Source organism: Triticum dicoccoides, chromosome 5B (assembly GCF_002162155.2).
Source record: "Triticum dicoccoides isolate Atlit2015 ecotype Zavitan chromosome 5B, WEW_v2.0, whole genome shotgun sequence".
Lineage (NCBI taxonomy): Eukaryota > Viridiplantae > Streptophyta > Magnoliopsida > Poales > Poaceae > Triticum > Triticum dicoccoides.
The window spans coordinates 40,180,544-40,194,975 of record NC_041389.1 but is presented as its reverse complement, the minus strand read 5'-3'; the positions used below and the strand labels follow the sequence as shown (position 1 = coordinate 40,194,975).

At 44.1% G+C, this 14,432-nt stretch overlaps 10 non-coding genes and 4 pseudogenes across 10 annotated transcripts; all 14 read left to right on the top strand.

Moving 5' to 3' along the window:
- The first annotated feature begins 2,962 nt into the window (after positions 1-2,962).
- On the top strand, positions 2,963-3,062 carry LOC119313319 (annotated as a pseudogene).
- A 273-nt stretch (positions 3,063-3,335) lies between these two features.
- On the top strand, positions 3,336-3,414 carry LOC119313441. The gene has a single exon (XR_005151725.1). It is a non-coding gene; the product is annotated as a small nucleolar RNA U61 (small nucleolar RNA).
- Positions 3,415-4,610: 1,196 nt separating this feature from the next.
- LOC119313223 lies at positions 4,611-4,703 on the top strand. The gene has a single exon (XR_005151595.1). It is a non-coding gene; the product is annotated as a small nucleolar RNA SNORD96 family (small nucleolar RNA).
- Positions 4,704-4,936: 233 nt separating this feature from the next.
- Positions 4,937-5,008, top strand: LOC119313291. Its single transcript, XR_005151652.1, has one exon. It is a non-coding gene; the product is annotated as a small nucleolar RNA R66 (small nucleolar RNA).
- A 381-nt stretch (positions 5,009-5,389) lies between these two features.
- On the top strand, positions 5,390-5,485 carry LOC119313281 (annotated as a pseudogene).
- A 557-nt stretch (positions 5,486-6,042) lies between these two features.
- Positions 6,043-6,130, top strand: LOC119313324. The gene has a single exon (XR_005151661.1). It is a non-coding gene; the product is annotated as a small nucleolar RNA R16 (small nucleolar RNA).
- A 54-nt stretch (positions 6,131-6,184) lies between these two features.
- LOC119313321 lies at positions 6,185-6,268 on the top strand. The gene has a single exon (XR_005151658.1). It is a non-coding gene; the product is annotated as a small nucleolar RNA R16 (small nucleolar RNA).
- Positions 6,269-6,347: 79 nt separating this feature from the next.
- On the top strand, positions 6,348-6,432 carry LOC119313479. The gene has a single exon (XR_005151760.1). It is a non-coding gene; the product is annotated as a small nucleolar RNA U36a (small nucleolar RNA).
- A 60-nt stretch (positions 6,433-6,492) lies between these two features.
- LOC119313259 lies at positions 6,493-6,588 on the top strand. The gene has a single exon (XR_005151626.1). It is a non-coding gene; the product is annotated as a small nucleolar RNA Z223 (small nucleolar RNA).
- Positions 6,589-6,684: 96 nt separating this feature from the next.
- LOC119313285 lies at positions 6,685-6,777 on the top strand (annotated as a pseudogene).
- A 78-nt stretch (positions 6,778-6,855) lies between these two features.
- LOC119313485 lies at positions 6,856-7,001 on the top strand. Its single transcript, XR_005151765.1, has one exon. It is a non-coding gene; the product is annotated as a small nucleolar RNA snoR137 (small nucleolar RNA).
- Positions 7,002-7,105: 104 nt separating this feature from the next.
- Positions 7,106-7,203, top strand: LOC119313278. The gene has a single exon (XR_005151645.1). It is a non-coding gene; the product is annotated as a small nucleolar RNA Z103 (small nucleolar RNA).
- A 76-nt stretch (positions 7,204-7,279) lies between these two features.
- On the top strand, positions 7,280-7,368 carry LOC119313279 (annotated as a pseudogene).
- Positions 7,369-7,622: 254 nt separating this feature from the next.
- Positions 7,623-7,700, top strand: LOC119313217. The gene has a single exon (XR_005151592.1). It is a non-coding gene; the product is annotated as a small nucleolar RNA SNORD36 (small nucleolar RNA).
- Positions 7,701-14,432: the final 6,732 nt, after the last annotated feature.

Sequence of the window (14,432 nt, the reverse complement as noted above, 5' to 3'; positions counted from 1 at the left end):
TTGTGCATCTGATGATGTATTTGATGTTGCAATCATCTGTCGCTACTTAATTTTCTATTAGAAACTTAAAATGAAATTTATTTTTGTAATTTATCTATTTAAATCACTAAAATATCATTTAATATATCTTTTTTACCAACGCTTAGTTGACTTTTTCTGGCGTTGGATTTTTCCACCTATAGTTGTGCATGCAATAGCGTATTAATCCACAATTATGTGACACTATTTTTTTCTATAAACATAAAATAAAATTTCCTTTTTATGTGCTGACTTATTTTGAATCCTGGTGATTATTATATTTGAACTAGTTTACACTTGTTCTTGCACACTACCTAAGTGTGCAAGATTTGCATATTTTGTGTGCAAGCTTTTAATACATTTTGATTCCTCCATTTAAGAAAAAAATTTGACAAAAAGTCCTTACAATTGTTCATCTTATGCATATTTGCATACTACACCTGGGGTTCCTTTTTACTAGGCATATTAGTTTTTCCTTAAGTCAACTTTATAAGTTTGACCAAGCTTACAGAAAAGAATATTGCCATCCAAGATATGAAGCTTTTCCTTCATTTCCTTTCCTATTTAGGGTAATACCAATGCCCTTAAGTCATCGATCCTTAAAATATATGTTTCATTTTTTTGTATTAGTTTTAGGTATCTTACTGCCATAAACTTAATTCAACCAGGTTGTTGCGCTGATCTTAATTCCACACCTCAAAGCCCATAGTGTAAGAATATTGTGGATATCGGATATAACCAATGTAATTTCTTGCATGATTTAATTAAAAAAATTGTTTGTATATTGGTATTTAGTTGTTTGAACTCTAAGTATGGCATCAATGTACACATATAAGTTTTATGCAATGTATTTGCAAATATCATATTGTTGTGTGAAAGTTACACTAGTATATGCGTATTCGTGTATATTCTCGAAAAACGCCAAGTTCTATGAAATCGCTAGAGAATTTTTTTTCCTCACTTGGTTTGAGTATTTTTCCTTCATTTTCTTTTTCCTGGGTAATATTAATGCCCTTAAGTCATTCCACCTTAGAACAATATTTGTTTTTGCTTTAGTTATTTCTTTGTTCATAAATGTTTAGTTGACTATCTAGTCGTTGGATTTTTCTTCTGTAATTTGTGCATGTGACGATGCATTTGATATTACAATCCTCTAAAACTAATTTTATTTTAGGAACTCAAAATGAAATTAATTTGAATAATCGATCAAATTTATCATAAAAATGTTTTATTATTCTTTTTTGTCGGTGCTTAGTCCATGTTTTTGCCGTTGGATTTTTCCCCTATAGTTGTGCATATGACAACATATTAAAACAACAATTATGTGACACTACAAAACGATTGCTAAAAAATTCCTTGTTCTTTTAAACTACTGAATTGTGCAAGTGTTGCATTTTTTTGTGCAAACTTTTAATATTTTTTGATTCCTCCATATAAGAAAAGGTTTGAAAAAAAGGCTTTTATGATGCTTCATGTTAGGCATATTTGCATCATACTCCTCAGGTTTCTTTTTACTATGCATATTAGTTTTTTTGAAGTCAAACTTTATAAAGTTTGACCAAGCTTATAGAAAAGAATGTCGACACTCACACTCCGAAGTTTTTCTTTCATTTTATAATTCATTTCGGGTAATTCGTTCTTCCTTAGTAAAATTGTTTTTGTTTTAATTTTCATTTTTGAATTAATTTTAGTTTTTTTACTATAAGATTTTTTTGTTTACCCAGGTCATTTTTTATTTCCACTCTTTATTTTTATTTTTACTTCTTTTTTCTTTTGTTCAGTTTGTTTATTGTTTGTTCTTCTTTTTTTTACTCCATTTATTGTTTGGTTTTTTTCTTCTCCATTTTTTATTTGGTTTTCTTGTTTTCCTCTTCATTTTTTTTCTTATGTTTGTTTCCATTTTTTAGGAGTTTCAAAAAATGTTCCTGTTTCAAAAATTGCTCGCAAATTTCAAAAAATGTTCGCGTTTCAAATTTTCTTTGGGAGTTTTAGAAAATGTGTGCTTTCATTGTTTTGGAAATACAAAAAATGTTCCTGCGTGAAAAAAGTGTTGACGCTTTCCGGAAAATGTTTTCAGCATTTAATGATTCGCACTGCCTTAGAAGAATTGCGTTCAAAATTTCAGATTTGTTTTTTTCAAATCTGCGTCGGTGTTTGGTTCTTAATAGTTTGCCTTGTCTCTCAGGACGAGATTCTGCTGGGTTCTTTTTTGAACATCAGTACAGACACAAGCACTCATATACACGCGCATACACTCACCCCTATGAACGCATACACGCACATCCTACCCCTATGAGCACCTTCGAAAGACTGAGCCCGTATATCATCTTGAAATTTATGAAGTCGCCGTAGGCACCTCGTCGTCGACGAGAACATCTCCTCCCACTGAATGCGCCATCGTCGGAAATCCTGAAATAAATCCGGGAATAAATGCGAGCACCAGGATTTGAACCCTGGTGGGCTGGGGATATCACAGTCCCTCTAACCATCCAACCACATGCTGGGTTCGATACGACGGGAGGGTACCTATTTTTTTTTTGAGCCAATACTCTCGATCTCATCCTCTCGCTACCTTAATGGGCCGGCCCAGGTTAGCCTCATTTTCGGCAGCCCAGCAGGCCGATGCGTGGGCCCGGCCCATCTGCAGCCGAAGAAAACCCTAGATAAATCCCCACCTCCTCGAGAAAAAGTATTAATCCCCAACCTCAAAGTTCATCCCATGCGCCTGCGGGCTGCGGCTCTCTCCCCCTTCTCCTCCTTCCTTCCCTCCCTCCCTCCATCCGCGTCGCTCGTTCAATGGTACGGTTCGTGTCTTGTTCCTTTCCATGGTCGATGAGAGGTTGTATGTAGCGGTGATGACAGATTTGTGGACTAGAGTTTCTTGAGCAGCGTCTGCAGACAACCCCTTGGCTGTCTGAGCTCCCACATCTTAACTGATTAGTATGGGCGTGGATGATGAGATCACAAGTAAAAAATTAAAATACAGTTATCCCTGTCTTACTTCCTCGGAAGGCTGCTGAGAATACTTCGAATCTGACACGATTACGGTGCACTATTCTTTTCATATCTTTTTTTCATAATCGTGTAGGATATTGGCCGGTGATGACTTGTATTGGTTGCTGAACAGGCACATTGATTGCCTGGACGGTCTGAGGCTGCAGTCATCACTACACAGTACTACACACTAGCGGTTATTTATCTTAATTCCACCGGTACAGTTAGCGATTTTTATCGGACGGTATCCTTAGCATCTGTGTTTTTTAACTTGTTTGTATCCTGTGAGTCTTGTTCCTGTTGGAGATGAACTAAGCTATTGCCGGCAATGAGGAACGAAACCTGTGCTGGAGGCGGATGCGCCAATGTCGGTAACACAACCCTCTAAGAAGTTCTGAGACCCCTTGGATGCTTATTCCTCCGATTATTGATATGTTGGATTTGTTTTGAGGATGGATTAATTTTGATGCGAAGTGATGATGTTATGTATGATAGTCTGTCAATCCCCTGATGAGTCCCACTCCCCCATTCCCTTCTGTTTTTTTTCATGATCCCTACACTTTCGTTTGATTTTAAATATGCTTTTTGTAGTGTCTTTCATCAATCCAATAAAACATGCTACATGGTGTTTCAGGCGGGTAACGGCTTTGCCGAGAACGACATAATGTTTTGAACACGTTTGATGAACAACACTTGGGACTGTCAAAAAATTGACTGGTTTGAACCAAACTGAACAGCTTGCATTCCAGTATCATAAGGATCACTACTGCCAATGCTCCTTCATTGGGATATAATTGATATTCATGGGTACAGATTGGTTTAGGCCTCTTTTTAGTTCTTGTGAAAGTGCGCTCTGATTAACGGAATTTGTATGATATTATTGGTTGCCATGGTGAAGGTGAACCATGCTTGTCTCCAATGAACCGTCTGGTGTGCCTTTTTTGTCTTTAAAAAACATCACACCGAATCACATGTAAAATTGGCTGTTTCAATTCATGGCTTCAATACCCCTAGCGTTCTCTTAGCCAAGCGCACAGCCAGTACTCTGTTTTAGAGTAGTATAATTGCTTTGTCTGGTAAGGTCTACTTGTCAATGACCCGTTATTAGTCTTGTAGATTTTATTTTAACAAGTGTCCTTAATTTGGCTTTTGTTAGTTTGTCTTGGTTGGAATCCCCATGTCCCTTCCTACAGTGTGTTATTTTCTATCGGTCCTTGAGGGATTCTCTCTGACTTAGCTTGTTCTTTTAGCCTTCTCTGGTAGCTACAAGCATATTGGGCCGGTAATCAGTTTTCAGGCACTGATCAGATCCTGGGACTTCATGCCCCTTTGATATATTTGTAGATGTTTCGCTGCTGGGAAATTTATGGCAATGATGATATATTCTCAAAACATTCGCAGTTGCCGCTAAAAGTGCTTTTGCACAGCCAGGCTTGTGAGCTAATGCTGTTAGATCTTTTCTCATCCTCCCTTTTTGTTCTTGAAACTGTTGATACAATGTTTTTTCCTCGGATGCCTGACTGCAATTCTGACGTCCAACCACCAAAAAGTTTAGATTTGATCTATGTAACCTGTATGTTTGTGTTTTTGTTAATGTTTGTCCGGTGATGAAAAACCTGTTAAATCATACCATCTTTCGGGGCTGATCGGTCGCTATGCGTCCATGCTGCCATTCCGTAATTCTGAGGACAAATTTATCAGCCTTTGAGTGTTAGTTCATGTTGAACAACACTTTTTGTTCGGAATCATGTGACTCGAGCTCCTTGATGATTCAATTCCTCTATTATATTTCACCAGGCTTGAATTTTCCAAAAGGGCTATACTTTATGGGATCTGCTTCGCCTACTGCTAATTGCCCCTGCTTATCGTTATATGTTTGATGGTTTTAAGTTTCTCTTCTCTTCAGTTCAGTCAGTTCTGCGAGTCCAGTGATGGCACATCTTTGAGACCTGAGTTTACTTAGTTGATGAACATCTTAAGCATAATCCCTGAGGGCCGCCGATTGGATCTTCTATTGTTCCTTGATCTTCTTTCTTCACTTTTGTTGTACTATTCTTTTGCTTGATGGAGATGTATTTGCCTACAAGACAGCTCGATCATCCTTCACCATGGTACTTTCCTTGTTCTGAAATTCTCTATTTGGAAGAAGTGGTGACCCGAACTGAGGATAGTGCAGTTTAATTTTTTTTCCTAGGGTGTTTTCTTTCATATGGATCGAAGAGTGTTGTTCTTTTTTTTCTTCTCTATTTGTTTTTTGCTATTTGGCAGCCTTTTGAAAATTACTAATCTGTTGATACAAATATACAAATGTTCTGAGGTTGCTCTTGGGAAATTTACTTGTTTTTACTATCTTGTTCTCTGGAGGATAACATAAATACTTTCCAATGATGATCAAACTAAATACTTTCGTTCTTCTGATGCGCCATCTCATGGCGTGGTGTGGAAGCAATTTGGAGACCTGAACTGAGGAAATTCTTTATTATGTGTTCTTCCCGCCCCAAAACAATGTTGTTTATATCATGTTTTCCTCTTGTACTCCCTCCGTCCGAAAATACTTGTCATCAAAATGGATAGAAGGGGATGTATCTAGAACTAATATACTTCTAGAAACATTCTCTTTTATTCATTTTGATGACAAGTATTTCCGGACGGAGGGAGTAGTTGGCAATGCAAAAATGTTATGTGTTTATTATATCAAATCGTGTTGTGTTACCTGTCTTCTGGCACATTTATTAACACAAGAATAAGAATATGTCCATATTTTGCCTAGTGTATGATTTTATTTCTTTAGGTTTTTGTTTTGTTTCTGATTTTGTTGCTCCTGCATTCATTTGGTGGATGAAAGCAAACACTCAATTGTTCGTGAGTTGTAGCACTCTTATATTCAGAACATTTTTTGACCACCTCTCAAGTATGTATTGTTTTAATACTTACAAAATTCTTTAGATATCTAGTCTGATTGCAAGTATTAAAACCTAGATTTTCTTCTTAGAAATTGTTCTAAAATATTTAGAATTGTTTATTTTTCCTGCTGGCAAGTGATGATCAGATATCCTACACTCTCAATGGAAAATTCCATGTGTGGACTAATAATCTCTGCTTATTATCTGATGCCTTGTGTAAAGGAATCTATTTATCTTCTCTTTTTCCCATAGAAATTTATCGAACAACAGGTGGCAAATGATGTTAAATGTTATATGCTAAACACTGAATCTTTGATATGTTTACAAAACTCCGCTTATTATCTGATGCCACCCATCAGCTTCATTATATCCTGTCTGCATATTGGTATACTGCTTTATTTATGTCTCTTCCTGTGGATTTCTTTTGATTAATGGCAGTGATTTGAATCTTACCCGCGCTTCTGATAAATTCATGAAGTACAAGGGAAAACATGGTTGAATTTATTAATATGAGCCATAAAATAACAAACTCTGATTGTTGTCATCCTATTTTAGACTTGTGTGTGTTCTGGTTAGACCATGGCTGTGATGATAAACACTTTCAGCAAACATGCCAGTTCTGCTTCTGAAAACTCATGACTGAGAAACCTGTTATGCAAGATCTGAGCCATTGCATCTTGAAAAATGTATGTTGTGTTTTCCGTTTGTAGGTTATGTCATGTTTTGTAAAAAAAACGTAAAAATTTTGTCATTGATCTGATGTTTAAAACTGCCCGATGATCAACCTAAATACTTTCGTTCTTCTGATGTGCCATCTGATGGCCCGGTGAGGAAGCACTTTGGAGACCTGAACTGAGGATATATTTGATCATATTGTTCATCCCACAGAACTGGATTTTGTGCTTTTTATGCTTGATTACTGAACAAAAGTTTTGTGTTTGTTGCTTCACAACTGGAAGAATGGCCTGTTGTTAACAGTTTGGTCATCCTGTAGAGGGAAGCATAGATGAATGGAAACACCGGCCAGCATTAAACATCACGGTGCTTTATCAAACTGCGTCGTGTTACCTGTCTTCTGGCACATTTTGTAACATTAGAAAATGTCCAAATTTCTGGTGATGTTTTATTTCTGAGCTTCTTATACCAATGTTGGAGGTGTCTGTGTCTAAACATTGGCTTCCATCATTTAGATGGAAGTGAGGATCCTTTCCCCAGCTGATCAACTATGATTATACTGTGCGCAAATGTGATCCTTTATCATAGGATTCAAGCCAGAAATCTGATCCATCTCACCCAACATTCTCTAACCCTCTTTTTTCTGTTTGTATTTTTCCTTTGTTTATCTGTTCTGATTTGTAAACTGAATGGTAGTGAGCCCAAATGATCGACTATGATTATACTGTGCACACATGTAATCCTCATCAGAGGGTTCCAAGCCAAAAATCTGATCCATTGATTTCTGCTTACATAGTCCTCTTTTGTGCAATATGATTGCCACTTGTGTTTTGAGTAGGGTTAGTAATTCAACATCTGATTTTACTTAGAATGGAGATGTTTTTAGCAAATGAGGACTCTTATGTTTATTCTCATACACTTGATATTTCAAAATTCTGCTTTTTAAAATTGAATCTCGGCCTGTCAGAAATCCATAGCCCACTGAATCTGAGTAGTGACCCTTCCTCTTGTGTGATGTTTTTTGATGGGCTGGTCAGATGATGCTAAAACAAGATATCCCTGAGATTTTCTTTGAGGAATACAAAATCGAGTTTTTTAAAACTGATGGTTGGCCTGTCTAATGTTTTCTTTCTATACACTTGTCCCCTCTATCTTAGTAGCCAACGGAAGAGATGTATTCTAAGTTTAGCCCTCTTGGTTATTCTGATTCATTTGACGTTTCAAAATCGAGCTTTTTATAATAGATGAACCGACCAGCATCGTACTTTATTTACCTTGCAATATTGGTTGCTGATACGTGCTCAGCTGAAGATCTTCCTCCCCAAGCTGACACTGCTGCCTCGTCTTCCCCTAGCTAGCACTGAAAGAGGTTTAGTTGAAGGTTCTTGCCTTCTGTTAGCTATTGCATCCGATTTGTGAGTTGTAGAGGAATTGATGCACCGTCATTTACCATAGCTTTTAACTTGTACTCCCTCCGTTTCTAAATAAAAGTTTTTTACAGATTTCAAATTTCAATACAAACTACATACGGATGTATATAGACATATTTTAGAGTGTCGGTTCACCCATTTTGCTCCGTATGTAGCCCCTTATTTTAGAGTATTTAAGAACGGAGGGAGTAAATTCAAATTCTTCCTTCAGAGTGGTAGAAAAACATGTAAATTCAAATACTGATTTTGAATTCGGTTTGTTCAGTGAATGCAAATCGTAATGCAACTAATTGGTTTGGTGCTGCAGGTGGTAGTTCGTGGTGCATTGGCCCTCTTGCAGTGCTGGCATTTTGCTGTGGGGTCTTTGTCTGGTGATGATCAGTCTACAATACGTTTGATTATCATGCCGTTGTGCAGAGGAAACAGAGTAAAGAAAATCCAAGTGTTGCGTGGATTGATGTTGCTTCACATTTGGCCTGGTACAAACCTATCTGCGGAGAGAAACAATGGAGCATTCAATCGGGGCAACATTGCTGATCCAGTCTCAGGATGATCTGCTGTGTCTTCTAATATCTTTGTTTCTCGTTTGGAAAAAAAATTCAAGCAAAGATTACAGATTGATAATAAATGGATCGAATTTTTGCTCGTGCTACTGATTAAATGTGAAGCAAATTTTGGTCGTGCTACTGATCCAGTCTCAGGATCGAATTTCAAGCAAAGATTACAGATTAAATTTTTGCCTAGATCTATTAGATGGTTACAGATCATTCTGCACAGAGAAACAATTCATGCATGCATCTTGCTACACCCCAAGTGCCGTCAGACAAGTCCCCTAGAACAAGGCATGAATGATAAATCGTTAAACAAAGTGCTATCAGTACAATGGTCAGAGTAAAAAACAACACACCGAAACCTATATACTCCCTCCGTCTCAAAATTCTTGTCTTAGATTTGCCTAGATAGTACACTTCGATAGCAAAGGTATGGTCCGTCAAAAAAGATGCTTGGGCTGCTCAGGATTTGGACGCCCTATGTCCGCGTCTGAACCAGATTACTCAGCAAACCGACACCGTACGATGGGTTTGGAACAACTCTCAGGTGTACACCTCTGTATTCACATACCGGTCCCAACTCATTGGCTCTGTCGTCCTCTTCAGATTTGGCAAGCCTAAGTCGAGCCTAAGTGCCGCTTCTTCATGTGGCTTTGGCTTTGGCTGCATGGAAGCATCCTTACCAAGGACAGTTTGGCGGTGTGTGGAATTCCCCAAAACGACATCCTTACTCTACCCAATTTGGTCGGTTCTAACCAATCTCCTACATATTTAACGGAGTAAAAAATTTAAATTTAAATGAACAAAGATTCGATAAACCATTGAACCATACTTTAGCGACCACCGAAGCATAGTCTAAAGGGCGCTGATCTGCGCCGGTGCGCCGGCCCAACTGTTGGGCCGGTCCAGCACCAGCCGTCCGATGCGCGAGCCGGGGTCGTCAGATCTGCGATCCAGATCGAGATCCCTCTGAAAAAAATCCTCCTGCATTGCACGGCACCCGCTCCTCGCCCCGCGGCACCGCACCGCAGCAGGCTGCACCTCGCCGCGCCACCGCCCCTCGCCGCACGGCACCGCGGGCCGCCTCCCGCCTGCCGTTGACCTCGCAGCACCCATCCCCCACCCCCCGCGGATGGCAGCTACCACCTCCGCCGTCAGCCGCAACTTGGCGATGAAGTTCGTCGCAACTCCGTCGCTGCCGGCCATCGACACATGCAACACTCGCCGCAGTTGTAGCTAATCGTGAATGCTGCCGGAACTTGCCGCCGCGCTTGAAGCACCATGGCCTCGTGAATGGATGTAGCAAAACACATCGCCACTGGTAGCAAAAAATGAGGTTGTTGCAACAAAAATGTCGTCTTCGTCGTCGCCGGTCACGCCTCGGTCGTAAAAAAGCTCCATGGCCGCATGAATGGATGTAGCAAAAACACACAAACGGTAGTAGCAAAAAATTGACACGGTTGTAGCTTTTCTCACAAATGGTTGAAGCTTTTCCCCTCTACGATGGAAGCTTTTCTGTAAACCATTGAAACTTTTTTTGTTTTGAGCAGCGCTTGGGTGAAATCTTCCTCTATCGTTCGGTTGCAGCAAAATCACAGAGAGACGACATGGCCGTCGTCGAGGAAGATTTCTCAATCTCTGGTTGAAGCTTTTTCATCTGCAGGTTGAAGCTTTTTGTCAAACGGTTGTAACATTCCTGTATTTTGTTGTCTGGTTGAAGCTTTTTTATCTACTGGATGTAGCTTTTTATGTCCATGGTTGTAGCACAAGAAAACGCCGTTTGCAACTCTCCCAGTATCGCGGTTGCAGCTCCTCCCCTGGCCATGGTTGTAGCACGGGCACCTCGGTCCTCCCGGCGTTTTGCCTGTCGCCGGTTGCAACAAAAGGGGAAGAGAGGAGGAGGAAAAGGGAAGAGAGGGAGAAGGAAAAAAAAGGAGGTGGGAAGACGAGCGGGGCTGCAATCTATATCCATGGCCGACGGCGAGCTGCTCGACGCGCTACAATGGGGGAGACGAGATGGGGTCAGACGGCTGGCGGAAGGAAGAAGAAGCAAAGAAAAAAGAAAAAAAAAGTGAAAAACGTTTGGGTCAACTAAAAAAGCGCCTGCCTGCGTGTCCCGCGCGTGAAAAGGGGAAGCGACCGGCCGAGCGCTTCGGCCGGTGCACCGGGCCCAAACACTTACCTAGTCTAAAACCTTAATCGTCGGACTTGTAGAAGGCAAGCCACTCCGCCTGTGAATTCCTACTGCCCATGGGGTCTGGCCATGTGCCGTCGTTGCTGCAGTCGCGGAAGCTCCTTCGTCATTCTTCTATGTCAAAGTCATCATCGGTGCCGCCGTCCTCGTCGTCACCCGAGACGTCGATGACCTTCCCCTCCGTTGCGCACTCCCTGAAGATCTTGCGCTCCGCCTCAACAAGCTCGGGCTACTGGCGGCGGAGGTCCGCCATGTACTCCTTGACTATGGCCTCTCCCGCGATCCGCTCCCTCGCCTCCCGGTCCTCTCTAGCCAGCGACACACTCACCAGCCCTGGTGGCGCCGGGTCGTCGAGTGACGCCCCCCCCCGGCCAGCCCCACGGGAAGTCGAGTCGAGAATGCGCCCGCGCCTTCGCTCTTGGCGGCGCCGATCCGCGGTGTGGATGGGCGGCGGGGACTGGTGAACACGAGACCCAGCCACTAGGAAGGAATGGGCCGCGTGAACATCGAGGAGGGGGGAGGGGGGTCGCCGATGGCGGGGATGGGGGAGGAGGAGTGGCAGAGGAGGGTGGGTTATTTACTCTGCTGCCAAGCGGCAGAGTAAATATAGACGCCAGATAAATGGTGGAGGAAAAATTATTCTCCTCTATGGATTTTGGGGCCCGATTAGAGGAGTAAAACCAGGTTTTTGCTCCTTTTACTGGTTACAGGGGATCAGCTAGAGTGGGCGCAACCGGGTTTTTACCCCTCTAACTGGTTATACTCCCTACGTCCAGGTGCATAAGTCATTTTAGGTTGTGCGCCTAGTCTGGATCCGGCGGAGGCGGCGAAGGGAGCGTCTCCGGCCCAACGATCAAACCAGAACAAAGTCGATGCTCCGGAGCCGACCGAGATGGAAGTCCCGATGCGGAGAACCGGAAGGAACTGGACGACGGAGTGCCAGAACTAGGAGCCGCCAGTTCTCTGGCAGAAGGCAAGGGGCTGCCCGCGCAGGTATTTGTTCCGGATGATGTCGAGCCAAAGACCTCCATGGCCTTGCGAGATGCGCCAAAGCCACCGGGAGAGAAGGGTGATATTCATTCGCTTAGAGCACATAATGCCCAGGCCGCCCTGCTCCCTGGGCTTGCAAATGTCCGGCCAACTGACCATATGATACTTCTGCTTGTCATTCTCGCCAGTCCAGTAGAAGCGAGACTGTACTTTGGCAATCTCATGGTGCAGGGTCTCGTGGAGGCTGTAGAAGCTCATAAGAAATAATAAGAGGCTGGAGAGGGAAGAGTTGATGAGAATAGTCCGGGCTGCCTTAGATAACCACCTCCCCTGCCAAGGTTCGATGCACGTTTGGAGCTTGGCCACGGTCGGGCGCAAGTCTACGACGGTGAGCCGGGAGTCACTAATGGGCATACCCGAGTAGGTCATGGGAAAGGAGCCCAGGCGGCAGTTAAGCCAGTTGGCAGTGGCTAGACACTCCTCGGGAGGGTAGCCCATCACCATGACATCACTCTTGTCGAAGTTAATCTTAAGGCCAGACATTTGTTGGAAGCATAGGAGGAGGAACTTGAGGTTGGAAATGTCCGCCTCCGAGCCTTCGACCATGATGATGGTGTCGTCGGCATACTGGAGGAGGGAAATCCCGGACCCTCCGGCAAGGTGGGGGGTGATCCCACGAATATGGCCAGCAGCCTTCGCCTTATCTAGGATGGTGGCAAGGGCGTCTCCGGCCCAACGATCAAACCAGAACAAAGTCGATGCTCCGGAGCCGACCGAGATGGAAGTCCCGATGCGGAGAACCGGAAGGAACTGGACGACCGAGTGCCAGAACTAGGAGCCGCCAGTTCTCTGGCAGAAGGCAAGGGGCTGCCCGCGCAGGTATTTGTTCCGGATGATGTCGAGCCAAAGACCGCCATGGCCTTGCGAGATGCGCCAAAGCCACCGGGAGAGAAGGGTGATATTCATTCGCTTAGAGCACATAATGCCCAGGCCGCCCTGCTCCCTGGGCTTGCAAATGTCCGGCCAACTGACCATATGATACTTCTGCTTGTCATTCTCGCCAGTCCAGTAGAAGCGAGACTGTACTTTGGCAATCTCATGGTGCAGGGTCTCGTGGAGGCTGTAGAAGCTCATAAGAAATAATAAGAGGCTAGAGAGGGAAGAGTTGATGAGAATAGTCCGGGCTGCCTTAGATAACCACCTCCCCTGCCAAGGTTCGATGCACGTTTGGAGCTTGGCCACGGTCGGGCGTAAGTCTACGACGGTGAGCCGGGAGTCACTAATGGGCATACCCGAGTAGGTCATGGGAAAGGAGCCCAGGCGGCAGTTAAGCCGGTTGGCAGTGGCTAGACACTCCTCGGGAGGGTAGCCCATCACCATGACATCACTCTTGTCGAAGTTAATCTTAAGGCCAGACATTTGTTGGAAGCATAGGAGGAGGAACTTGAGGTTGGAAATGTCCGCCTCCGAGCCTTCGACCATGATGATGGTGCCGTCGGCATACTGGAGGAGGGAAATCCCGGACCCTCCGGCAAGGTGGGGGGTGATCCCACGAATATGGCCAGCAGCCTTCGCCTTATCTAGGATGGTGGCAAGGGCGTCCACGACCATGTTGAACAGGCCGGAACGGGGAGAAGGGGTCGCCTTGTCGAACCCCACATAGGGTGGGGGAGAAAGGACCGATCTTGCTGTTGATGTTAACAGCCGTGCGACCGCAAGAGACCATCTGCATAACTTTGGTGATCCAACGGTCGTCGAAGCCCTTCCGGAGTAACACTTCCCGAAGGAAGGACCAACTAACAGTATCATAGGCATTATGGAAATCAATCTTCAGGAAGACAGCCTTGAGGTTTTAACAACTAAAAACATGGTCGGCGATGAGTTATGCAGATGGTAGACGGACGGGCATCGATCGGAGGTCGGCGATGAAGGTGGAGATGGCGTCGCGGTCCTGAGGGCGGCTAAGCGGCTGCCAAAGCTGCAAGAAACCAGAGAGTTTGAAGATCGCGTCAGTAGCTCGTCGAAGAGGAGTGCGCTGGATCACAAGCTTATTGCGGATCATCCAGAGGGTCCAGGCAATGACCCCAATCTCAAGCCACCTAATGTGGCGAGACGACAAGGGGGAGTTCTAGAGGTCGGCAAATAAGTCGAGAAAGTTGGTGTGGCACCAATCTCCACCAACCACTTCGCGAAAGCAGCTCCAAACAAATTGAGCGGACACGTAGGAGAAGAAGATGTGATTCGAGTCTTCGGGAACACCGCAGAGGGGGCAGATGCCCGAGCCCGGGCCATTTCGCTTGCGAACCTCAACCCCGGACGGAACCCGATCGCGAATCCATTGCCACATGAAGATCCGGATCTTTAGAGGCAGGCGGATGGACCAAACCTTCGAGAGGAGGGGGGAGGCGAAGGAGGGGGCGATGGCCAGGTAGAGAGGCTTGATCGAGAACTGGCCAGATTGCTCCAGGCGCCAATGCACCTGGTCGGGGCCATCGTCCATCCTAGGCTCATGGAGGGCAAAATAGTCCAACAACTCGCGCCAAGCAGCAGATTCTGGGGGCCCAAATGGCCTTGGGAAGGCGAGGCGCACTAAGTCAATAAGGGCCCTCTCGACAGAGATCACAAGGTCAATGGCGATGGAAAATAGGCCGAGAAAGCGCGCCGCGAAGTGAGCGTC